General features: G+C 33.7%; 1 protein-coding gene across 1 annotated transcript in view; it reads left to right on the forward strand.

Annotated features, from left to right (window-relative positions):
• Nucleotides 1-1314: 1314 nt before the first annotated feature.
• LOC111508761 (discoidin domain-containing receptor 2) overlaps nucleotides 1315-26892 on the forward strand; it is a 138311-nt gene continuing 112733 nt past the window's right edge. Inside the window, exon 1 of the mRNA XM_023164371.2 lies at nucleotides 1315-1515. The gene's annotated coding sequence lies outside the window, so the exon portion shown is untranslated. The remainder of the gene's footprint in view (nucleotides 1516-26892) is intronic.

The following is a 26892-nucleotide window of genomic DNA, read 5'->3' on the forward strand; positions in this document are numbered from 1 at the left end:
AACTAAATAAACTTTGATAAATGAGGTATGTATGAGGTGAGTTAGACATTGTACCCTTTTCAATAAAAATTAATAATTTGCAGATGAACATGAACCCAGGGAAATTTACACTTCAAATTTCCTCCGAAATGAATATTTGTCATACAAGTGCTTGGAGACATATCAACAAAAGCGGTTTAAAATGTTACAAAATCCCGAAAGGCGATTAGAATTTTGTAATTGCCTAATAAGAAGACCTGATTTTCCTGTTTGATGGTGTCCGGAAGACGAAACGTCGGATAGCAAATCTGAAAACACCATTATGTAGCAGGGAAAAAGTGGCAATGTGGAAGTGCAACTCTAATTTTCGAATGCGCAACTTTGCCCCAATTTAACCATCTTCGTATCTCTCATAGTTTCTGAGATCTCAATGGTGAGGGTCAAATTTGAAACACCCTGTATATAATATTAGGTATTTTGATATATCCTAGGAGATAGATGTTGATTGAGTAAAATACCTGTATACAAATAGTAGGAAATATAGTTACTGGAGAATTATCTCGATATTTCTGTACAATGAGTCTATTATTGTATAAAACCTTCAATGCAGCCGAAAAAAAAAAGATTATTGAGAAGAATACCCTGTCGACGTTTCATCATCATCTCAGATGGCATTGTTATCGCTCGTTCTTTGTGAGATGTGAGATTTGCTTATTGAATTCTAAATTAGACAATACATCAGTTCATGACAAACAAAGTTTGAAATTTTTTCATGTATTTTCGGAAAAATTGGTTCGTAGTTTCGTGTTTTTTTAAATTACCAGTTCGTTGTTCATGTGTTTTGTGTTTTGATTTGTTTTTGGGTCCATAAGTGTTTCTCTATAATTGTCATTGGCACAAGGATCCACATTGTGTCTTCCTGATGCACATATTAGAAATTCTATTCTTCTACAATAGAATATATCCAAATGTTCTTGAATATTAACATACTACGTTCCCGAGAGAGTCAGTTGAAAAGTATTCCATTAACTCCAAATATTTCCACTGGGAAATCAACCCAACAATAGAACGATGAAAAAATCATTCTCTCATCTGCGTCGAACACCTACTTCGTGGTTAAATAATCCCTTTGTTAGGTGAGATCGGATTTTCCCGACATTCCTGCATGTGAATTCCCTTTATTGCCTTTTACCGAGCCCAAAAATCTTTAAAATTTCCTTCTTGCCCACCTCCTTTCACTGAATTAATTGATCATATACACAAAATATCCATAATGCAATAGTAGGGTAGCGGTAGTCAAGAAGGGGGGAAACTCTAGGAGCAGGCGCGTTTGACAGTTCGAATAGGTCCGTGACAAAGGGTGGATATTGTAAATATGATTCGTGACCTTTTTGCACGCGCTACATGTATCGATAGTGGTTCGCAATAATTCCGAAACATTTTCAAAACTGTAATACCAACGAACAAGTAGTGCTTATTGAAAATCAGTGCTTACAACGTTATTTCGCGTGGTGGATTAGCTCTACCTGAAATGAGGTGAGACGAGAGAAATTGATTTCCAGCGGCGCCATGCATATTTTATATATATGCACATACATAAAACATCAAGTTTTGTTTTCCCTTTATCTTGATCTTTGAAATGATGATAACTATTAGGTAATATACCAAACAGCAATTGAGCATGCACATTTCTTTCATCTGATTCAGTGTATTCATATTTACCTTTGTACCTACCTATTCGTTATGGAGTCAATATCTGGAAAAAACCTTTGACTATTTGAGCTGTTTGTTCCGTGTTCAACCCTTATCGTTCTTTATCAGTTACACTAAATCGACAAAAGAATGCTTTTAGTTTCAGCCCTTAAGTGTTCACTGGAATGATATTTTATGTTAAGTGTTGGTTCTGAATCTGTTGATTCTGTAGTTTTATAGTATTTCAATTTTGACTGTCATTGTCTTAAAAGGATTGACAAATTTGAGAACTGGGAAAAAAAAGAAACCAGTGAAATATATCAAATGAGAAATAAACACTGAGTTTGGAACGTAATTGTATAAGAACAATTAATCGAATGTAAATAATATACCTATAAATAATGAAAGTGATGAAAAAAGAAAACAGGGATAAAAGAAAAAATATTTGAAATCGATCTACTTCACGATATTTCGATTGTTAGTATCCACAACTGAAACCATCTGAATTAATTTGGTTTGACATCATTTCCCTTTCAATTTTTCACCATCATTTTTTATGCAATTTCCATTTCAGGTAACTTCGGTTTCTTTTCTTTACAAATTACCATTCTAATAATTCATTCATACTTATTGTTCAATTCTTCTTCTAATCCATCAAAATATTTCTGTTTCAGTATATTGAATATTTTGTCAAGTTTTTTTTTTTTCATATCTCAATTCTCAGGTCGCATTGTTCATGAATCCCAAACTGGATTATACTCACAAAATCCTTTTCAGTAAATCATGACAAACATCCTACAAAGGATTTGTACAAACTGTAGTTCCTACAGAAAAAAAGATTGTTGGAATGGTCGTCATGAAAAGAAAGAACAAGACAATAAGCCTCAGAACGCTGCAATGTTTTCCGCGGACACTTTGTTTTTGACCATCGAAAAAAAATATTGTGAGAGTTGTGTACAGAAAATGTATTTTCATGAGATTCATTGTTTTCATTGTTTTAATTGTTTAATTCGACCAAGATTGTTTTGTTGACGATTCAACCATAGATTGCTCAATGAACTTAAATAAATTGAAATAATTCACCAGGTTGAATGAAAATCTATCTCACGGGTTTGAAGGATTTCACTTGATAACGATTAGCTTTGTTTATTTTTCCTGGCAACTTTCGCAAATGTATCACAGGGTAGCATCCTGTGGCCATTTTCGTCTTGGTGGCAGTGTGTCGAATGCAAATTATTTATACTTAATTATATCTGTTGTATCGATATATAATCGATCACCAGAATGAATGAAAAAATATCTAAAACGAATAAATCTATGTATTAGATCTGTTTTGCCAAAAAACATTATCATTTTGATAATGAACTAATAATTTCAATTTGAAGTATACAAAAATAGAGTTATAACTTATAATAACATTAATGAAGAAAAGGGAAATGAAACTTTTTATGTTTTTTACCACTTTCATTTGTTACTAACGTTACTGCATTTTCGTCCTATATATATATATATATATATATATATATATATATATATATATATATATATATATATATATATATATATATATATATATATATTATATATAGTCACAAAGGTAAAAAACATAGAAAGTTTCATTTCCCTTTCTTTCATTATGATTTCCTACCACGTAGTAACGGCTACATCCATCAATTTATTATAATAACATTATTTGGAATTCATCTTTTTAATTAAAGTATATAAAATATGAAACTTCATCAAATAAAGGAGAAAATACCAATATTTTTTTAGTCCATCCAGAGGAAGATTTTCTTTCACTGAATTTATTAATGGAAGTGGAAGTTATATTTTTGACGAGTATTCCTACTATGTATAATTTCATTGGTGATGAATTTATGTTTGTTTTTAAAGACAAAAATTGACAATTCGAATACATACATGCTGACAAGAGTTAAAATGTTAAATTGTCTAAATAAACTTCTGCAAGAGGCCCTTTTTGAGGCTTTGGCCATTATTCTCAAAATATACTTCTGCGCAACGAATACATTTGATATCGAATTCGAGTTACCCACATACATATGCCATGTCTCAGTCTGGAAAATACTTGAGCATGGTATAGTGCCAAAAGTTACTGATCTGTCAAGATATCTAAAGAGATAATCTAATGAATTGATTTTACTCGTTAAATTCAAACAGTGTTGTTTCCATGTCAAACATGCATCAATGGTAGTTCCCAAAAAATTTGTCTCTTCTTTTCCCAGAAGTGACATGTTCTTAATTTGAAATTGAATAGGCACGCAATGTTTTTGTCGATTGTGAAATCTAACCAATTGTGTTTTGTTAGCATTGAGATAGAGAGAATTAGCTCCGCACCAGTTCATAACAGATTGCAAAGTATATTTACATTTGTCTAAAAGTGAGTTTTCATCCATGTCAGATACTATTAAAGACATATCGTCGGCATACATTGTTAAAGAAGTGTTCCTAATGTGGGATTCCAAATCATTTGTATATAAAAGGAACAATATTGGCCCTAATACCGATCCTTGCGGACATCCATTGAAATATTTAACAAACTTGAATTACATTTATCATAAGTACTCGTACTGTGGTTACTAATTGTAACATATTGTTGCCCATTTTCTAAAAATGATGGAATGCAGGAATATGCTACGCCACGAATGCCGTATGAGTGTAACTTTGACAACAAAGCATTATAATTGACGCAGTCGAATGCCCTGCTGAGATCACAAAAAATCCCAACAGGACAGTCGCCTGCCTCCAAATATTCAAACAGTGTATCGAAAAAAGAAATTACTGCAGTATTGGTTGATCTATTAACTCGAAAATCGTGTTGATGATCTGTCAAGAGTTTGAACCTATTTAAGAAATCAAAAAGTCTATCAAGATATGCGTGTTTAAAAAATTTTGAAAAACCCTATGTGATGGTGATTGGTCTATAATTTTCTAATTTATATCTGTCCATTTTCTTATGAATGGAAATTACCCTTCCAATTTTGAGAGACTTCGGAAATGACTCAGTAAGAAATGATAGGTTCACCAAAAATGTGAATGGTTCTAAATTGCAGGAAGGCATTTCTTGAGTAGAATTAATGGGACTTCGTCATATCCAGATGAATATTTATTCTTGATATTTAAAAAGAAAATAGCTCACAAAAATTACAAAAGTAGTAACAGATGGGACGACTATTTGATTTTCTCTGAACTAAGAAAACAGTGTAAAATAATGAGTAAAGAATGTTATGATAACTATATAAAAGGGGTGGAAAATAACGTGGGTATGAACATTAAGCATTTCTGGAACTTTGTTAACCAAAAGGGAAAAATCATGGCTTTCCGGACACAATGTACTTGGGAGAACAATCATGTATAACAGGAATTGAAATTGCTAATGGCTTTGCACGACAGTTCCAATCAGTCTACAAACAAGACACTGATGGTACTCATTTATTTGAATTCAGTTACGAAAAAACTATCAATATGAATTCCTGTAACTTCAGCTTGGAAACCATATTGAATAAATTATACCAATTAGACCCGAACAAAGGTCCGGGACCTGACAGAATAGCTCCTTTATTATTAAAGAAATGTAGATTTACCTTGGCAAAACCTTTGTTTCTACTATTTACTGCATCACTGAATTTAGGACAATTTCCACGCTCGTGGAAATCTAGTTTTATTACCCCAATATTCAAGTCGGGGGATAAAGCAAATATAAAAAATTATAGACCGATCACAATTCTAAGTGCAATCCCAAAATTATTAGAGAGTTTGATATGTGATCAAATAAAGAATCCATTGAACCAAGTCATTATACAAGAACAACACGGTTTTTGCCTGGGTAAATCAACAACCACAAATTTGTTAACTTTAACTCAATTTGTGCTGAATGCCTTGGAACAAAAGTACCAAGTGGACGAAATCTATACAGACTTTTCAAAGGCATTCGACACAGTTAATCATACAGTATTGCTCGGGAAACTTAAAGCGATAGGGTTTTACGGAGATTTATTGAATTGGTTTGCAAGCTATCTTCGAGATAGAAATCAATATGTAAAAGTCAAGAGTTTCATATCTGAGGAGATTTACGTCACTCAGGAGTGCCACAAGGAAGCCACTTAGGCCCTTTCTTGTTCAATATATTCATCAATGATATTGAAGAAATAATCAAACATTCAAAGTTTTTGCTGTTTGCAGACGATCTCAAAATCTTTAGCCGTGTCATCAGCAAACAACATTGTGAGAACGTTCAAAGGGACCTCACCGCAATTGTCAAATGGTGCTCCGAAAACTACATGGAGCTGAATGTAAATAAATGCAATGCTATGTCATTTTATCGATCAATTGAACATATTGAATTTGATTATAACATTGATGGCAAACCCCTCACAAAAGCAAACATTGTTCGGGACCTAGGTGTTCTTTTTGACACCAAGGTTGATTTCCATCTTCACTATGAACAGGTTGTGAATAGTGCGACAAAAATGCTGGGCTTTGTGTGCAGGACCACAAGAGAATTCACTAATGTCAACTCCATCAGAACTCTTTATTACTCTTTGGTCAGATCAATATTGGAGTACTGTTCATGTGTGTGGTCGCCAACATATGAAATACATATTAATAAAATAGAAAAAACTCGGAACAAATGTTTAAGATTTCTAGCTTATAAATTGAATATACCTTTAACTGAAAACACACTTAGTGAAGTTCGTGCTATAACAGACATAGTAAAACTGAGTACTCGTAGAGTTTATGCAGACATCAGATTTCTACATAAGATTTTGAATAACAATATTGACTGTCCATACCTCTTGTCTAAAATTGGTTTACATGTTCCAGCCAGAGTAACTCGAAACACTCAGACGTTTGCAATTGATTTCCATAGATGCAATTATGGAAAACACTCACCATTATCTAGGATTGTATTGAATGCGAATGATATTCAAGTAGATTTGTTCAATATCTCTGAAAGTAGCTTGAAACGAAGTTTGCCATCACTTCTAAAAAACAATACATAGATGTGCACATGTATATATATAAATGTATCTCACTGCAATCATTCATTGCCTTTGGGTTTAATCTTAGTTTTTATTTCTCTTAGGTTTAATTTGTTTAATTTTAATATGGATCTTAATCATAAGTATTTATGTACACCTTTATAAAAACATATTTGTATATTGGGTGCTGCCCTTTAATTGAATAAATAAAAATATTCTTAAGTTTATTGCTTAAGCGGCAGAGAAGTTCCCCCGGTATGAAAGGTTTGAGAAAAAATTTATTTTGATTCTTATTCATAATGCGATAATCGGGCTTCTCATCGAATTGTAAATCGCTTACTAATTGTCTTGGTGAGTTGACTAGGAAATTATTAAATAAATTCGCAACGTTCTTAGGATTATCGTGTATGCATTATGCATTATTTGAACACTTTCGTTTTTCTTCTTTTGGTTGAAAATTTCATTAATAACATTCCAAGCCGCTTTATGAGGATAATGCTGATAATGTTTTTTTTAGTACATTCAATTAATTCAATGTGTTTTTTCTTAGCCTTTCTATGAACATCGTCAAAGGCACCGGGATGGATTTTATGTAGGTTTTTCAATTCATTACTTGACAATTTCACTTCCGTGTTTACCCAATTTTTAGAATTTTAAATTTTTTTGTTCCAGAATTTTTTCAATGTAAAAATTTCGTCAAAGTAGTGGAAGAAAATATTACAAAATTGATTTAAAGCATTATCGACAGATGCTGTTTCAAAGACATCTGCCCAGCTTTCGTTTCGTAAAGAAACGTAAAGAAACTCTCTACTACCTGTGCCGAGAAGACTCGTTTTATTCTTGAGTTTACAACACAAGGTTTCTTATTTAGATGTATATCCAATAATACCGTTCTGTGGTCTGTGATAAAGTTGTCAATCACACGAACTTGTAAATCATTAATTTGGTCGATAATTGTAGATGAATGAGGAGTAACTCTGGTCGGCCGTTTTACAATGGCGCGCAAGTTGAAAAAAGATGTGAGGTCTTGCAGTCTTTTGTAATCGTCCGAATACATATACACAAATATATAAGTACATACACAAGAAACACATTATGGCGCTAGTTTTACTGCATTCACCGTTTTTTCAGTTGATGCTAATCTTTAAAAGAAAGCTATTGTAATTTCATGATATTCTACTCATAAGTTTGTGAGTTATTGTGCCAAGAGTGACACTACAATTGTTATTTTCAAAAGAATGGATCGAAAATAATTTCGTATTTTAATTTTACACTGCTTCTTGATGGGGAAAAATACCGTTCAAACGAAGCAATGGTTTGAATGGTTTGAAATAAGAAAGCTATGTTCAAAGAGGGTGCCGCGCGAACTCACTGTTGACCAAAAACAAGAACGTTTTAATGATTCTGAGCAGTGTTTGGCCATGTTTGAACATAACAAACCAACATTTTTGCGTCGATATGTGACAATAGATGAAACATGGATCCATTACTACACTCCGGAATCAAAACGATCGCCATCTGAGTGGAGAGCAACTGGTGAACCTCGTCCAAAGCACCCGTGAGCACAACAATCTGCTGGAAAGGTTATGGCCTCGGTATTTTGGAATGTTCGTGGTGTAATATTCATCGACTATCTTGAGAAGGAAAATACCATCAACAGTGAATATTATATAGTGTTATTGGAGCGTTTGAAGGCCGGAATTGCAAGAAATGACCGCATATAGCAAAGGAAAAAATTTTGTATCATTAAGACAACGCACCGTGTCACAAGCCAATCATAACAATGGCAAAATTGCATGAATTGGTCTTTCAATTGCTTCCGCATCCATCGTATTCTCTAGGTCTGGCCTCCAGCGACTTTTTTCTGTTCGTAGATCTAAAAAAAAATAATCACCAGTAAGAAGAGGTTATTGATAATTTTGAACGAAAAACCGCGTTTTCTTTCTTAGGTCAGGGACTTTTCAGCCCAGGTGTTATATTTGCTTTATTTTTATGTTGGCGGGCTACATATTGCTTTCATTCTCGAAATGGACCTAAAGCAGCAAAAATTGTTTTTCATCCGATTCAAATTCCTTTTTAAACTCTAAACGAATGTTTGTTGAAGTTACTAAATGATTTTATTCAACCTAGAGGCATTAACGTCGTACCAGTCAACAGGTGTTAGAAAAAATAATGAATATTCACTATTTTAATTGAAATGAAAACATTGTGCTACATACAAAGTCAGAACATATCAACTAACACCTAATAACCAAAGGTATTAATTCGATATGGCAAAAATATTCCTATACTGCAGTTGACGTTTATTTCCTATCAAATTCAAATCGTCATCACCATGGATACCTACGAATCTACATTTAGTTCTGGCGGTAACAGCTTCAACTGCCGCTGGCGTTAATGTGAAACAACCAAACCTGTTTTCTTTGTCATCGTTACAATGTTGTTCCACTCATATATATTAATAACAAGCGAAATTTTCTATGAAACTGTATATTTTCGACAGATTGATACACAATTTGCGTCCCACTCCACAGTCGATTTTCTGGGAAAGGCACCACCTACTATTCCCACACTAGAATTTACAATGCCGGAAATTACTTTTCGACAGCGTCTAGTCAGGCGAATTTTGAAATAGCTCAATATCAACAAGGCGTCTGGTGTTGATGAAGTGCCCGTTATCGTATTCAAGAAGGTCGCAAATGAACTCGCACCAGTATTTTGCAGACTTTTCAACCTGTCTTACAAGAAAGGGGTTTTTCCCAGAGCCGTAGCGAAAAGAAAAACTAGGGGGGGAGGAAATCGAAATTTTCCCAACCCCACCAGCAAAATTTCCCAACTTTCGAAAAAATGGAAGCCAAGGGATTAGTTACTACTATAATATATTAATTTCCTTACTTAGCTATCCAAAGATAAGCTGAATGTTCATATGCCCGTTAGGGTATGCACAAACAAAAATAAATTTTGGAATTTATAAAAATAATAATGGGAATTATTCTACTTTGGACCAAGGTCCTTGTCCTTCCACCATATCCACCATGTATAGGAATATTCAATACAAATGAAAGGAAACAACACTTAAATAATATTGTGCTTATTATTTTCTACTATTATTTTTTTCTAGCTTCACGGCCCGAAATTTCCCAACTTTTCTAAGTCGAAAAAACAGCGAAAAGTTGGGAATTTTGTAAAATTGTCACTTAAAAATTTGTGGACTGTGCAGGATTGTTCTCTTACTTGGGAGACATTAAACTTTTTTGAAGTTTTCAAACAACTCAAAATTTCAGAAGTTATGCATGTTGGGACACCCCAACCTTCTCCTGGTTCTTTCCCTTTTCTTATCACCTCTCCTTTTCTTTTCTCTCATTTCAATTTTTTTATTTCTTTTTCTTTACTATTATTTTTTCTATTTTCTCGGCCCAAAATTTCCCAACTTTTTCCCAAGTCGAAAAAGCAGGGGGGGAGGCTCCCCCCATCCCCCCCCCATGGCGACGGCCACGGTTTTTCCTTCTTGTTGGAAGATTGCTCGCGTTCAGCCTATTCCCGAGAAGGGCAAGAAAACTCTTCCAAATAACTATAGACCAGTTGCGTTGCTATCAGTGATATAAAAAAGCATGGATAAAGCCGTAAACCACCATATGCTCAAATATTTGGGAAGCTTCAATATCTTGAGCGATCATCAATATGGCTGTCGGAAACAAAGATGGACAGGCGACCTTCTATCGTATGTCACCCATATTTGGAATAATGCAATCGAGGAACATGGAGAGTCAAGACTTGTTGCGCTTGATATTTCTGAGGCGTTTGACCGTGTGTGGCATGAGGGTTTGCTGTCCAAACTTCGATGCTATGGCTTGTCGGATCATTTTTGTGTATGGCTCTTCAGCTTTCTGAAAAAACGTTTCTTGCAAGTGGCTCAAATATATTAATCATCAACGCTGGTGTTCCCCGGGGATCCATATTGTCTCAACCCTATTTTTATTGAATATCATCGACTTTTGGAAAATAATAAGAATCCAATATATTGCTTTGCTGACGACAGCACACTTATCTCGTCATTACATTTGGATCCCAGGATATCGGCTGCGGAAGCACATCTTCACCGGCAGCAGGATGTTGAATATCTTAATGAGGATCTAAAAGTGATTTCGAATCGGGGTGACAGTAACCAGGTTCAATTCAATGCCACAAAAACCCAGGCATCAGTTTTCTCCATGAAGATAAATGTCTCCGAACCGGATATAATAATGTCAGGTCAGACAATTCCGCTTTCTGTTTCAATAAGTTTGTAAGGAGTTGAAATGAACACCAATATATCTTGGCATAATCATGACGATGGAATTGCAAAGGCTGCTTCATAAAAGCTTGGAACACTGTTCCGATCCAGAAAATTGTACACACCTCAGTAACTTTTGATGCTTTATAAAGCCCAGATCATACCTTCTTTGAAGTATTGTTCTCATGTATGGAGCTTCGCCCCCAAACATACCCTGAAGCTGCTGGATTCCATCCAGAAAAGAGCCATCCGCCTGATTGGAGACGCGAACATCACTTGCAACCTTGATAGTCTGGAACATCGAAGAAAGGTTTGAGATTTATCTCTCTCCTATAGATACTTCCACGGGAAGTGTTCAATTGACTTAGCACATTTGATTCAACCAAGAGCGGTGCATATCAGAAATACGCGACGGACTGTGGCTGCTCATCGTTTTGAGATTAAACTCAGTACACCACGAACTTCACTGATTGAGAACTCTTGCATTTGGAGAACGGTGTTTATGTGGAATAAACTTTCTGAAAACGTTTTTCGAAATGGATTTAATCTTCAGCGATTCAAATCCAATGTGAATCACTATTTTCGCACAGGCACTGTTCTAAGAGCGCCTTAAGGATTTTCCTGAAGTGCTTGTGTTTTGTCCTCAAAAAAACAAGACTTTTCAATTGATCAACACAATTTTTCTATTCTCTACATGATGCATTGTCAAAAAATGCAGAATGTTTAATTTTTCCAGCAAATGAAATGATCATTTTGAAAAGCACTATTGAATATTACTGGAGTTTTTTTCCAACACCAAATCGTTATTTTAACACCTCGACACGTGTTTCGATCACGTGATCATCTTCAAGAGGAAGATGATCACTTAGTGTTTGATCTTCCTCTTGAAGATGATCACTTGGTGATCAAAACACGTGTCGAGGTGTTAAAATAACGGTTTGGTGTTGGGAAAAACTCCAGTAATATTCATTACTACACCAAAGGTTCCAAGCAGTGCATCACAAGTGAGAGCAATATTGCTAATTAACCCATATTTCGATTCGTAAACTCCTATATTAGTATATTATGCAACGATCATGTAATGATGGTTATTAAGACACGAGCATTAACCGGGATACGAAACGAGCCGAAGGCGAGTTTTGTATGGTATATGCGAGTGTATTAATAACCATCACATGAGAGTTGCATACGCTATTTTTTCTAAACCCGATAAATAATGAAAAACTATAAATATTATATTTGTATTGAACACATTTACAGTAATTAACTCATTTTAAAAAAAAAACACAAACTTAATGGTATTATCATGGATATATGAAAACCATAAAGATTCTAATTATATTTATATTGAAAATAACAACTGTAATTAATCTGATCTTTTGAAAATATTGGAGTCCATGGTATTCCTTCTATATCGCTGTTTTCAGACATTTTGATAATATAGGTAGGTAATATGAAAACTGATTATGACAAATAAAGCAATTAGTTACTTAGGTTAGAATCTAGGACAAACAAAGGAACAGAATTCTTGATTGAAAAATTATGGGTTTCTATTGGTTGATAACCTGTATCGTTATGAAAAATCTGTATCATAATGGATATTATTATGAAACGGATTATGGTCATATAAGTGTATTGTTAGAGTACGGGTGTAGAAAAAGATATCTCCATCTAGTGGTTTATAAAAAATACGATTATATGATTCTGAAACACTTTATCACTTAACTCTTGAAAATTGTAACTGTGTGTTCGTTACTTCCCAATGAAGACTCGTTTTTAAACAATTGACCAACTTTGTTCTTTAAAAGTTCTTAGTGTAATTCTATTTGTTATGGATGAACTTTCCTTTTTATGAATATTCCGTTGGGTTAGAGCTACGGTTTTTTCCCTCTTCCTTGTAATATACTTCGTACCAACTGTTGTATATTACTCCACACTTCGAGTTTCCTCGAAACTTTTATTCACCCTTCATGAAACTCTGTGATAGAAGAGGCATTCATTCGAGATTTAGGGATGGTCAAATAACTGTTTTTATTATATTTACCAATCTAATTGATATCTGGGGGATTTTCGGAGCCAAGAAACAATATGGCGGAGCCAGTAAGCCTGAGTTGTAAATTTCGTAATTGCATTTATTCCAACTAAAGTCGCAAAGTCAAGTACGTTCTCTTTATAGGTTGCTATCTATTTAAAAAAATCCATATGGTTGAACCAGTATGGCATGTACACAATATGAAAAATAGAAATGGACTTTTTTGTTGAAAACTAAGTGTCGGAAATACAATTTTCTCGTGAACCAGTTTCAATGCTTTCAAACAAAGTTATCCTGTGGTCTTCTCTAAGGCATTTTGAACTTCACTAGATTTCTCAGGTCTACGAAACCAAATATTTGAAACATTAATACTTGAAACTTAGTTTGACCAACATTGGTTATGATCGATATATTACTTCAGCTGAAAACAAATCGAAAATATGCTGGCAGATAATGAACTTTTGAAAGAAACAAATATATCCATGTCAAATCGGTTCCTGATGTTACGCCTGACGATTTCAATGATTTTTTGTCAATATTGCTGTTGACATAATAAAGTCTTTACCATTTGTATCGCCCAGTGAACTTCTAAATTTCAAACATTTTCCAGCCCCTTGCGAGTCATTTTACTTGTCATCGGTAACACCTCGAAAAGCAAACAAAAAGCCTCGATATTCATGAACTCAACTCCCAAATAATAATAGATACTACTGATATTATTCTAGCTCCACTCACTGATCTGATAAACTTAATCTTTATATCAGGAATATTTCCAGATTCCTTAAAACTTTCCAAAATAACACCTTTGTTCAAAAAAGGTGATAGAAATAATATCAACAACTACCGTCCCATTTCCATTATCTCAGTTTTTGCGAAATTAATAGAAAAAGTTCTGAATAAACGATTGAGGTATCATTTTCAGTCAAATAATTTGTTTACCAACACCCATTATGGTTTTCGACCAAATCGCTCTACTGCTCACGCTGTTATGAATATCGTGAACGACATAGTATCTACATTGGAAGATGGAATGCAAGCTACTATCACCTTGTGTGGCCGTTCCAAGGCATTTGAAAACCCGCCTTCAAGCGGTAAGTATTGGAAATTCCTTATCTGATTTCAAACACAATGAACATGGTGTTCCTCAAAGGTCAACTTAAGTAACTATATGGTTCCGGTGAAAACTTATTCGTTTGCAGATGATACGACGTTCATATATTCTGGCAAACTGCGATCAGCTCTGCACATAATTCAAGAAGACTTAGATAATAAATCCGAAAACTGGTTTGCAGCCAATAAACCCAAATTTAATAACGATAAATCACAGAATCTTTATCTTTCGTCAATGAATTCCATAGAAACTCATTCTGTAAATTTACTAGGAGTAACTCTGGATAGTGATCTATCGTGGAAACCTCATATTATCAACTTGAAAAGTAAACTATGCAGTGCTCTGTTCGTCCTATGGCAACTTCAAACTAAAACCAATTTAAATGTACTCAGAACAACATATTTTTCTTTATTTCATTCACACATAAGTTAGGCTGCTATGCTTTGGGGTGGTTCATCGGATTCTCTCTCAATTTTTCGTTTACAGAAAAAAGCTCTCAGGATCTTGCCCTGTGTCAGCTATCTGGAACACTACCAATCTCTCTTTATTAAGCACAGAATAATGCCCTTACCGTGTTTGTACATTTTCAAAGTTCTAACAGAGATTCACAAAAACTCCTCGATGCTCACCAAGCAATTGGACATACATAGCTATGCTACCAGCGAGCAGATGACCTGAGATCAAACAGGTTCCGCCTAACCAAATCTAAGAAAAATTCACAAAATTATTATCTCTACAATATATTACCATCGAAATTGAAATCATTAAATATACATTTATTCAAAATAAGGAAAAAAACTTACTTTTGATGCATTGTTTTTATTCCACAGAGGAATACATTGAACATTTCAGACTTTTTATGGAATAAAATTCGTCTCGCCCAATTATCAAATTTTATGTTATTTTCTATGTTTTTTTTAACTATAGTTTCTTGTTTTAATATAATTTTCAAAAATATCATTATTTTCAAAAATTACATTATATTACACTATAGGTTATATTTTAACAATTATTATTCTACGGTATTGTACATGCCCCAACCAAACATGTATTGTAATGAAGTTAAATAAATCTATTCTATTCTATCCTATTCATTATTTTTGTTGGTGTCTTCATAGCTTATTTTACAAATCCTAGATTTTTCCTTTTCCGTCATCTGTTTTTCGGATTACCTAACATTTTCTAGAGTGTAGGAACAGTTTGGAAAGCCACTTTGGATTTGGACCAATCCATTAGTGTATTTTGGTTCAAATGGTTCAAATCGAGAATTTATGAAGATACTATCTAAATTTTCGTTTCTTTAAGTTTGAGGGATACCCGTTATTCTAAGCTATTTTCTTTGATTGATAACTTTCTCCTCTAAGTAGTACCTTTTTTGTGATCAATCGGAACGTGTCCAACCTTAGGACATACTCTACGTAGTACCTTTTTTGTGATCAATCGGAACGTGTCCAACCTTAGGACATACTCCGGCTTTTCGACCTTTTAAATATCATACATGAACTTTATATCTGGGGATCTTCGAGACAAAACACAAAATTCTTTTCCTTTGAAATAAAAATGACAGATACATCAAAGCTATTTTTTTGGCCGTGGTCTGCAGACCGTTTCGTCTATTACTGCGGTAGATGTTTGAAACTGTCTAGATCCGTACATGATAACCGACTTTTAGACGAATTTGAAAGCTTAGGAATCAAAAAATGTGGAATGATATATTATATAAAGGTCCTATTTCAAATATCTCGTTATTCACTCTATTACGTAATAATAAGAGAAAACAATTCAATATTAGGTACATAACAAGTAGTCAGTAACATATAAATGAACCTCATTTGAATTCCTGAGACTAACTTCAATGTAAAATTTAGTTTTTAATCACCACCTGATGATGCTAGCATTAATTAGCGAAACGCGTGTCGAGAGACAGTGTTTTTGTTCTGTTGTGGAAAAAGTTTTTTCTTCAGAATTACCAATAATTATTGAAGAACACCCGAATCCTCACAAAATTTGCACTACAAATCTTCTGAGAAACAAGTTCTTCAAGACTATTTTCGAAATTTTTCCTGGCTAGAAGTTACTAATGATCTACCTTAATGCGCTTCTGAAGTAACTTAACCCAAGTCATGAATTTAAAATAGAACCTTGTATATTTTAAACTATTTCCCACGTTCCCATTCCTACTCAAAATGTTTCAAAGCTTCATAATTTGTCTTGGCCCACTATAAACTAGTTATTGTCGAGAATATAAAAATACATAAAATCGTAAAAAATAAGGAATATGTTTTTTTGAAGTAGTTATCAACTCATAATGAGTTGAGAAGCTTTAACGTTTCCACTGGCACAGGAAAATGGACCTCATGGTGTATTTGACATTTTATCGTTGGAGTTTTATTTTCCTTAATAACTGAAAAGCATTAAAATACTGCAGCAGAGGAACTTTATTACGTTTTATTGCCAGTTTGATTTGGATATCATCCGGTTGATTATTATGGGAATGTAATGAGTAATTGAAGATTGATATCTTATACACTGCAAAAACATTACCCAATTCGAACAGAAACTGTAGTAGTAGTAGGATAGTAAATTCCAAATTAAGTGAGCCAGTATGTAATTATGTAGCAGAAAACGTGTCCATGAACATATTTCTCTGGTTGGAGGGAGGTTGGTCGGATATAATCCAACGCCGTTCGTGGTATTAGCCAGTGGAGTAGTTGTTTTCTGATGATTCATTTACAATAGAATTGAATTAACATAAAAAAATACAAACAGTCTGATTAAAGATATATAAATATATATATTTTTGATTGATGCAACTAATTTTCCTTTATTTTGAGTATTTCAATATTAAATTCTACAAAAAGGATTTGAAGCTTAATATCTTCTATTAATTATCTGCGAGCGCTTTCGACAGTTGGTAGTACTGTCATCATCTGGCACTCCTCAAACTGAACTGGTCATCCTGTTGTCTGTCTCTATACGGTCAAAGCGTCTTAACTCAGGTATTTCAGGTACTTTAGGTAAATTTGCCTGTATTTGTTCTGCATCAGGTACTCTTCTTCGTGTTAGATCTTCTCTAGGAATGTGTATGGTTTTGTTTAATATATTGAATGTGAGATCTTGTTGTGTTTTGATTTGTACTTGTTCCTCGATAAGTGATTTATGACTGTTGAATTTATGGATGTTCAAGTTTTCCCAAATGTCCATGCGGTTTCCCTTGTTGATTTGTTTTATTAGTTTTATGTTCTCTGGTGGGGGGAAATTATGTTTGTTTTGTATGGCGTGTGTTGCAAGATTTGATTTATATACTGTTGGATTTATGTATGCCTTTTTGTACTCATTGTACCTTTGGATCAGTTTTTTCTTGGTTTGGCCGATATAGAATTTGTTGCAGTCCTAGCATTGTATACTGTATATCCCGTTTTGGTCTTTGTCTTCTTCTTTTTCACAGTTGTTTATTTTTTGTGTTATCTTCGTGTTCGGCTTGTATGTGATGTTGATGTTCAGTGGTTTGAAGATGTTTGTTAGTTTTTTGGTTTGGTGTCCTACGTACCTGCATGCTGTCCATCGTTGTGTTGTTTTGTCTGTTGGGGTAGCTTGATCCTTGTTCTGTATTTTTCGTTTGATTCTGTTTTCTAGTTTATCTATTGTCTTTTGGGTGTATCCGTTTTCGTTCGCTATTTGGTATATGATTTTCCGTTCTTTGTTTCGGGCTTCATTGCTGAATGGTATCCTTAACATTCTATATATGAATGCGTTATAGGCAGCCATTTTGTGTGATGGTGGATGGTTTGAACTTGCGGGTATGGTGGAGCTTGTTTGTGTAGGTTTCCTGTATATTGCCATTTGAAATTTCGTTAATTTATTTTGTTATTTGTTCTATTCTTATTCCATTGTTTTGTGATAAGTACAGTCCATCGTCAACGTATCTGAACTATTCTCCTTTTTCATCATGTGTTCTTATTATTGTTAATATTTTCTCATATATGGTTTGCAGGTATATTTCGGATATAATGCTAGATAGTGGGGATCCCATCGCTAGTCCATCTGTTTGTTTATAAATTTTCCCTTCAGATTCGAAATAATTTTGATTAAGTATTGTATTTAGACTGTGTTCCATTTGGTTAATGTAGGTTTTGTCTATGTTTTGTATAAACGAAAGTATAAACATCATATCTAAGAACCTAAAACAACAAATTTACCTAAAGTACCTGAAATACCTGAGTTAAGACGCTCTGACCGTATAAAGAGACAGACAACAGGATGAGCAGTTCAGTTTGAGGAGTGCCAGATGTTGACAGTACTACCAACTGTCGAAAGCGCTCGCAGATAATTAATAGAAGATATAAAGCTTCAAATCCTTTTTGTAGAATTTAATATTGAAATATACAGGTGGTTTTTAATTTGATAATACAATGATATATCATTAAATTTACTATATATTGTTTGTCTGTAAAGTCCTGAGTTTCACCATAGTAATTTTTCATATGTTACGTCCATATTTCATTCAACCTGCCATATAACCTCACATACACTGTAAGTTATTTTGACTTATTATTTTATAAATATGACTGTCTTTTACCCTTATAGTAGCATCCCTGATGATGATAATAAAGATTATCGAGAGCTTGGAATCTGTGTTATAAGAGTACACTAAGTTTTGGCCTGCTGCATACCCAGATATTGTTTAGGACGCTTGAGAAAGCTATTATAAAACTGTTTTATAAACCTAAATTCAGAGATGATTGAGTATTTGATATATGTATATGTACGTGTGTGTTTTCCCGGGGTTTATCCAATTCCTTACAACTGAATATCAAAAACTCATTGCAACATGTAAAAACGAAATTGACCTACTTTACAAATGCACACATAACACATTTATCCACCCAATCTCTTGAAGATATCAGAGTTGGTTTTACATCGTGAAGACAGGATTTCATGATTTTGTAGGCCAATCCTCCATCTTACACATATATTATTCGGAAACTGAAAATTGCTTCACTTTTGACTATCGACTCTTCAGGTAACGGATTATTTTCGTTAACAATGTTTCACTACATAGGTTAAGTGGAAGAGCAAGTATTGAATGATGACTTGTCACCATGCAAACTGAACTTAGCCTTTTATCCTCGTATAACAATCAAATTATACCTGAATAATTTGCTTGAAAAATGTATCAGAAGATAATAAAGACGATATTATTATTAAAGAAATTTTTAGGAAATTTTTGTTACGACAAAATGGTTTAGACTTTCAAGGCTGAGGTTTTCAGGGTCATTGCTTATGAAAGCCGTGGATTTTTGGAATTTCTTCCTGACGTTTCGCTGGCGCGAGTGGCTAGCTTTTTCAGAGGTTTAACCATCATGGCATGCTGCCCGATGACTACCTTTAAGGCTTCGTAAAGCTTACAGGTACAGGTACAAATACAGATACAAATACAACTGATACGTGACAAGGCATAAATACGCTTTACGAAGCCTAAAAGGTAGTCTTCGGACAGCAAGCCATGATGGTTAAACCTCTGAAGAAGCTAGCCACTCGCGCCAGCGAAACGTCAGGAAGAAATTCCAAAAATCCACGGCTTTCAAACTCGAAAAGCAATGACACTGAATTTTTTTATACTTCGTAGAAACCTTTTTTCTTCATTATTGTCACTGATCGATTTCAAATGTTGCATTCATATGGCAATTGAGAAATCTATAGGGAATCGAAACAATACTATAAATTGAACTCATTGAATTCAATATAGATCCCAGTTAGCAATGTGTCTGCAATTTAAAAAAAGAATATGTATATAAAGGATAGTTTTTGAGTATCGAACCACGAATTTTGAGATGTTCGTCATAAGTGAAGAAAAAATTACATATTGTATGATCATTTTCAGTGACCTCTTCAGTAAGATGAGATATTGTAATTTGGTTTTGAAGTTTTATGATTACATTTACAATTGGTATCTTCCATAATGATACATCACTAGGTGGTTAGTGTTAGGTTAGGTTAGGTACAAAGTGAGTGGGTCTATTCTACCCTCCACCGCAACACGCAAGGGTTTATTGTGGCTCACACCTATTCACACTCGACCAAATAAACCCAGTTTCTTAACGAAGCCCATTAGTTTGTATGGTGGGTAGTCTTTCAGGTTTGATGGTGGGAGTACGGCTCTACCGAACTATAAAAACCTGAATCGTCCCCCAGCGAGGCAGGCACAAGGTATATGCTCTGCTGTTTTATCGTTAATGAGGTAGTCGGATAGCCAAGGTGCAAGATTCCCACCTTGATATCCGCGACAACCTTCCTATATGCACAGCTACACCTGACGATGCCTTAGATTCAACGATGCAGGGCTTTTTCGCCTCTAGTTTTGGTGAATTATTGCTTGAGGTTTGCTAACCTGCTCATGGGGAGTTTGTACCTCCACCTGAGACAGATTCTGCGTACGTCGCTCAAGAATTTGGTGCAAGCCGGTTTTATAAGGTATCTCACTCTTGAGGAGACGACTCAGTCGTTTCCTGGCTGCACCACCAAACCTTTTTTTAGGTTCAGTTATTGGATCAGGAGTTGGGGAGTTGAGAAGCTCTCGCTCCTGAACTGAATTTACAGTGAAGTCAGTTTGAGTCCTAAGCTCGACATCCATCTTCTCTGTAGACTCAGCGTCAGAAAGAATTCTTAAGTTTACTCTGCCCATATAAGTCCCACGTGTAGCTAGAGAAAGAAGGTCAATCACGGCAGAGCCCCGCATTACCGTGACAAGGCGATGCTACGACGAAAGGACACCAAATATCTCGAAGGTTCCGTAAAGACAGCTGATAGGCTCAGTGACACTGAGTTAGTGTCATTCATCCTCTCGGTACAGATACACTTTCAAAAAATCATTTTATCTCAGATTTGAAATGAGGCGTTGATATCTGCCTCCATTAAAATTTTGAAGTAGTAAGAATAAAAATGCTTATGAAGTTGGAGTACATAAATTGTTGATTGAAACAAACAAGGAGTATTTCGACTTTTGAGGGTTGTCGTTTGTGGAGGATGACAGTTGGTTACAGGAAAATAGATTTTAACAGTTCGTCCAATTCCATCACATACACATATTAATTTTTGTATTTTGGAGAATGAATACCTTGATTCCTTTTTTATTGATATATACCAGTATTCAAGGGATCCAGTTAGTCTTACCTATTTGCAGACTTTTCACTTTATAAATAAAATGTTCCCATCACACTATGGTCTCACTCGGTAAAATTAACTTTCATCGTAAAGGGATTACTTCCCTATCTCGGTGATGTGGACATTGAAAGGAGAAATAACAATTTATTCTCGAACTGGTGGGAATGTGTGTACCCTTATAAAAATTCAAGACGATACTAGAGTGGATCTTGTGGAGGGTAATATAATGGCACGGGACTACTAATTGAATTTTCTGTGGACCCCTTTTTGCGGTTGCAAAGAAGCCACTACTTGCGCGGACCAAAAAGCCTGCTTCCCACAGGTCAATTCACTCATGACGGGGTGGTAAATTTTATACCGACTCTGAGAACTATCTTTCGAAATGATTGAAACCTTCACAGAGAAACAAAGTTGGTCGAACCAACAAAATATCATTCAAATCAAATGAATAATTAAATATTTCTTTATACAAAATGAATATTATTTGGGAAAGTGATTTTCTTGGAATTAAATGTTCGCATGATAGTAGTTATTTATATCTTACGGAAACTTTTGTGTATACATTACAAATCTTTATACATATATTTTATTGTAGTATTTCTTTGGAAGTTTTCCATATTTTTTGTTGAATGATAGAGAACGATGAATTTCAGTTGCTATCGTCCAACCAGTGTTAGGAATCACACGTTAAAAGGTAAGACCTCGTTAGTCCTTAGCTCGCACAAGTTTACGACTTCTGAGGGTTGTCGTTCGTAGGGGTGCGATAGCTGGTTAACGAAAAAAAAAGATTCTGAACAGATTTTTTTTTAATATTTTTTTTTAATATTATCTACTATCAACTGTAAATTCTGATTGGATTGAATATTCAACCGAACTATTTAAACTATTCAATGAAATACATATTTAATTTTCATTTGCGCGTTATTATTCAATCAACCCAATATTTTTTTCATTTTAATATTTATTTCATTGTAACAAACAGAATATTTTGTTATCAGTGAAATTTAAAACGAAATTTTGACAAAGCATTCATTATAATTGATTATACATTCTGTTTTTGTTTTCTTTTCGTTTATTTAGCATCAGCCAGAGTTATTAGCTATATTCCATTTACAGATTGTTATGGTTGTTACAATGTTATAGTGTCATTTAAATATTGTTCAGTACATTTATGTCACTGAGAAAATTTAATAATCGATTATGGTCTGATTTATCATTTATTGTAATTTTCAAATTATTTCCCAGATTATGCCGAAGTCTCTGATATGTGTATGGTGGGTACTCGGTTAGAATATGGACGACAGTCAATTCAATATAACATAATAAGGTATATAATACTTCTTCTCCTCAGAGTAGATAAGATACCTGTGCGTGAGAAATGTGTGTCCAGTACGTAGGCAAGATAAGATGGTTTGTGCTTGTCGTTTCTTATATTAGGTGATATTTTTCATGGCATGACGGATGGTTTGAAGTCTGGAAAGTTTGAAATCGGATGCTAGTTAGCTTCTTTTCAATGTTGTGTTCAACCAATTGTTAGTTTTATTTCGGTAAATGAATTTAATATTTCATTCAGTTGCGTCATTTTATGTACCAACATTCAATTAAATTCAATTCAATTTATTAACTTATTTGATAACAATACATATATTTTGGTTACTGCTATATAGAGGCATCTGGTTTAGGAGCAGAAATTGCCTAGGCAAATATGCCTGTATTGCATTTCGGCACCTTTCCAGTTACTTTAAAATTTATTTTATATGTAAATTAGTTGCGAGTATGGAGTATATAATCAATCAAAAAGAAGTTTGTTGTAATAATGAGGAGGAACCAACGGAGACAACAGGGATTGATTTTTCTTTTATGCCTTTTAGGTGCATCACGGAATCAATAGAATAAATGTACCATTACTAAATTTCATCCATCGGAAATTTATCGGAATTTATCGAGGTTTAATAATATACATGTATATACTTGTATTTTAAAAGTTTTGGGATTTTTTATTTTTCTAAGGTCGGGTGGGATAAGGTTGAAAAATTTTTGACCGAAATACATAAATGATCTTTGGGTTGAAGATTTTTTGAAATTGTTAACTTGAAGGTTATTGTTAAGAGTCGATCTGGTCATCCTTGTTTTTTTCACCGTGAATTTTTTATGCGTACTTAGGAATAACTCGTTGAAAGGTAAGACCTCGTTAATCCTTTGCTCGCACAAGTTTCGACTTCTGAGGGTTGTCGTCCGTAGGGGTGCGACAGCTGGTCAACGGTAAAACAGATTTTTTTAACTATACATTAGCAGTAATGATTGATAAATGAAGAGTATTTTTATACTGAGCAGGTTGGTATTTTCATAGAGTAATAGAGTGAAGAATAGCAATATAATTCTACTCAACAAAATATTTTCTGAACTGAACATTGTATATAATTCTTCTTTAAAATATTTTGTTGTATGGAGAAGTTTGAGAATCAAGGCTTACGAGGAAGTATTTAATTGAAGAAGATATTATTTTTCATCAAATTAACCAACCGAATCAAATAACTTTTCAGTAGGTAGTAGATAATATGGCCATGAAAAATATTTTTTTAAATATTTCTTATTTTATTGAATTGACTCTGTATGTATAATTTTATACATTTCTATTCAAGTACATAAGTACCACGTCTTCAGTAGTAATAATTATATAAATCATTTCAATCAATTGATGATTATATTTCTGATAGAGAGATCAACTGATGATATCTGTCATATAATGAGTACCACTGATACAATTATTTATCTGCTTTTTTCAATGAAACTTTGATCTTCAATATCAAAACTATTTTTGGTTGTCTTTTCCTTTCTAATAAATAATTTGGGTAAGTGTAAGATAAATAGGTAAATGGTTTATTAATATGTAAAACATGATTATCACTATGAAGATATATAAAAGTACACATTGAAATACAGTTCAACAAAATGAGAAACATTTTAAAAAAAGAATAGTTCAATGTTCATATTTTCTACTACTGAAAAAGTATTAATTTGTTTGTTCGATTCGACAACAAACTATTTTTATTTAAATAAATTGATGGATGTAGCCGTTACTACGTGGTAGGAAATCATAATGAAGAAAAGAGAATTGAAACTTACAGGACGAAACTGCAGAAACGTTAGTTACAAGTGAAAGTGGTAAAAAACATAGAAAATTTCAATTCTCTTTTCTTTATTTTTATTTATTTTGATCCAGGTATGGATTGAAAGACTACTTTGAAAAAATAATTTATTTAGAACAAAACACCAGTTGCGGTATCTATTAAAGACTATGCAATAATCAGGCGCAACAAAATAATAGAAACTCATTGCAATATTTTCTGCGAATATTATGATTTTTCCGTTTCAGATTTCTTTTCGCTATCGAAACCACCACAAATGAAACACCATCAACATCAATATTTTTACGTATTTTACAATTACTCTCCACCCCAGTTATAACTCAAGTTGTCATATTCAATCAAGTGCCGGAAAACATCCGACTCAACCTCCGTAATTGAATCGAATTTGCTTTTTCTGTCCTTTGTCTCGAACATGTATTGAAACTTGACCTACTTTTTGACAATGGTATTTTAGTATGAATAATTTTTCGTAATGAATTCGAGTCCAATCACAGTTATTCAGGACAATCTGTATCGGTAAGGAATTTGAATAGGTTTATAAATGTATGTTTCAAAAATTTCAATCGTTACTGCTTGCAAATACCAGAACTGCAACAATCTTCTCAACTTGCGATTCACCAACCAAGTTGGCGCCATTAAGAGATGAACAGTTACTATCTCCATGATTTTTCGATTTGTGTTTTAGAATTTTCCATTCGATTAGAATTTTCTCGATAAAATTATATAACAGAGATATCTGCATCATAATTGAGTTTGTCGTGGTCTACAAGATGATGTACTCATGTTTGTTGCTCTTGTTGGATCATGTTGTTGGTTGGCATCGACAAGCTGAACTTATTCATTCGTCCCTTGCATGTAATGAATGATGTTAATATTTCAAAAAATCATTTAAAAAATGAATTATTTCTGAAAGAAGTTGCAGGGAGGGATGAATAAATGAATGTATCATGCAACAAGAAGAACTGATTGCAAGTGCACTAAAAGAAATATTTGAATTGAGAAAGGTTCTTGATGAAATGAAATTTTTTTTTTTGAATGATGCAACAAATTTTCCTTTATTTTCAGTATTTGATATTCATATAAGTTACAAAAAGCTCCTATTTAATTATATGCGAGCGCTTTCGACAGCCTTGATGATGATAGCACGACCAGCTGTCGAAAGCGCTCACATATATTTAAATAGGAATTATAAAGCTTCAAATCCTTTTTGTAACTTATATGAATATTAAAATGAAAAGAAAATTCACCGCAATAAAATGTATTTAAACTGAAAATTTGGCAGAGAGCACAAACCCCTATCAAAACTCACAATCAAAAAGGCAATCGAACATATAATTCTGAAAGCAAATTCATTTCTGATGAGAAATAGTCGGAACAGTTACCAATAGGTTGCTATACATAATAGGGATCGGATCGAAATATCCACATTAGCAGGGCACCATAGCAAACATATGATTCTACAAAATAAACAAATCTATTTGATACATTCACTCCTCAAACCTAATTGTATTATCGATACATTAATAATATAACATCAAACATTTCATTAAAAACGGTATGGTTGAATAAAGTTATTGACATAACCAAAAATCAATATGATATCAAGGGAATCAATGCGTTCATATATCGAAGCAACCTGCAAAGAGAACCTGTGCGACTTGCATTTTCGAATGCAATGATTACCTGAAAAAAATCCAATTATCTCGGGAACGGATACACTCTCTCGGCAAAGGAAAAATGGCTTTCAAGTAGAGAAATATGAGACTTTATAATGAATTTCGAAATACCAATTCTAAAGAAAACAAAATTATAGTTTTTGGTTTGAAAGCGAATCCGGAAGATATAACAACGGACTTCATCAAAAAGGAGTTAAAAAATCTAGTCGGTGTAAACATTGTTGAAAGTGATTAAAATAATTTCTATCCACTTGGCAAAGCAAAGAACGCCTCAATAAAAATTGAATTCACATCGTTTCTCAAAAAGGTAGCCATTCTGAAAAACGCTAAAAATTTGAAAGGAACCAATATCTCAATCGCTAGTGACTTGACAGTTAAACAGCGAAAACAAAATCAGATATTAAGAAAACATCTCAACCTAGCAAAGGAAAATTCAGAAAAGGCCATGCGGAACAGAATCAAGAAATTTTTTTAAGGGTCTGAAGATCCATGGCAATCCTTGACATTATTAAAAAATATTAAATTGAAGAATCACGTGTGCCACTGAAATCATTGAACAAAAAAACCATATAGAAACAACAATAAGCAATAAACTTGTGAGTAACGAGGATCAGTATCTCGATATTCTCTATTGGAAAAATCTATTTTGGGATAATAATGGGTTTTACAAAGTTATCAAAATCGTATTTCAAACCGCTGATTTAACAAGACCATGGAGACGTTTGAGTAGAATGTCATGAAATATTACAATTCCACCGGTATCCATTCAATGAAAGATAAAACTGGAACCTTTGGCGTAGAAAAAATCCAAAACCA

Source organism: Leptinotarsa decemlineata, unplaced genomic scaffold, assembly GCF_025532065.1.
Source record: "Leptinotarsa decemlineata unplaced genomic scaffold, Ldec_3_MD MMD2_tig00000133_RagTag_RagTag, whole genome shotgun sequence".
Taxonomy (NCBI): Eukaryota; Metazoa; Arthropoda; class Insecta; order Coleoptera; family Chrysomelidae; genus Leptinotarsa; species Leptinotarsa decemlineata.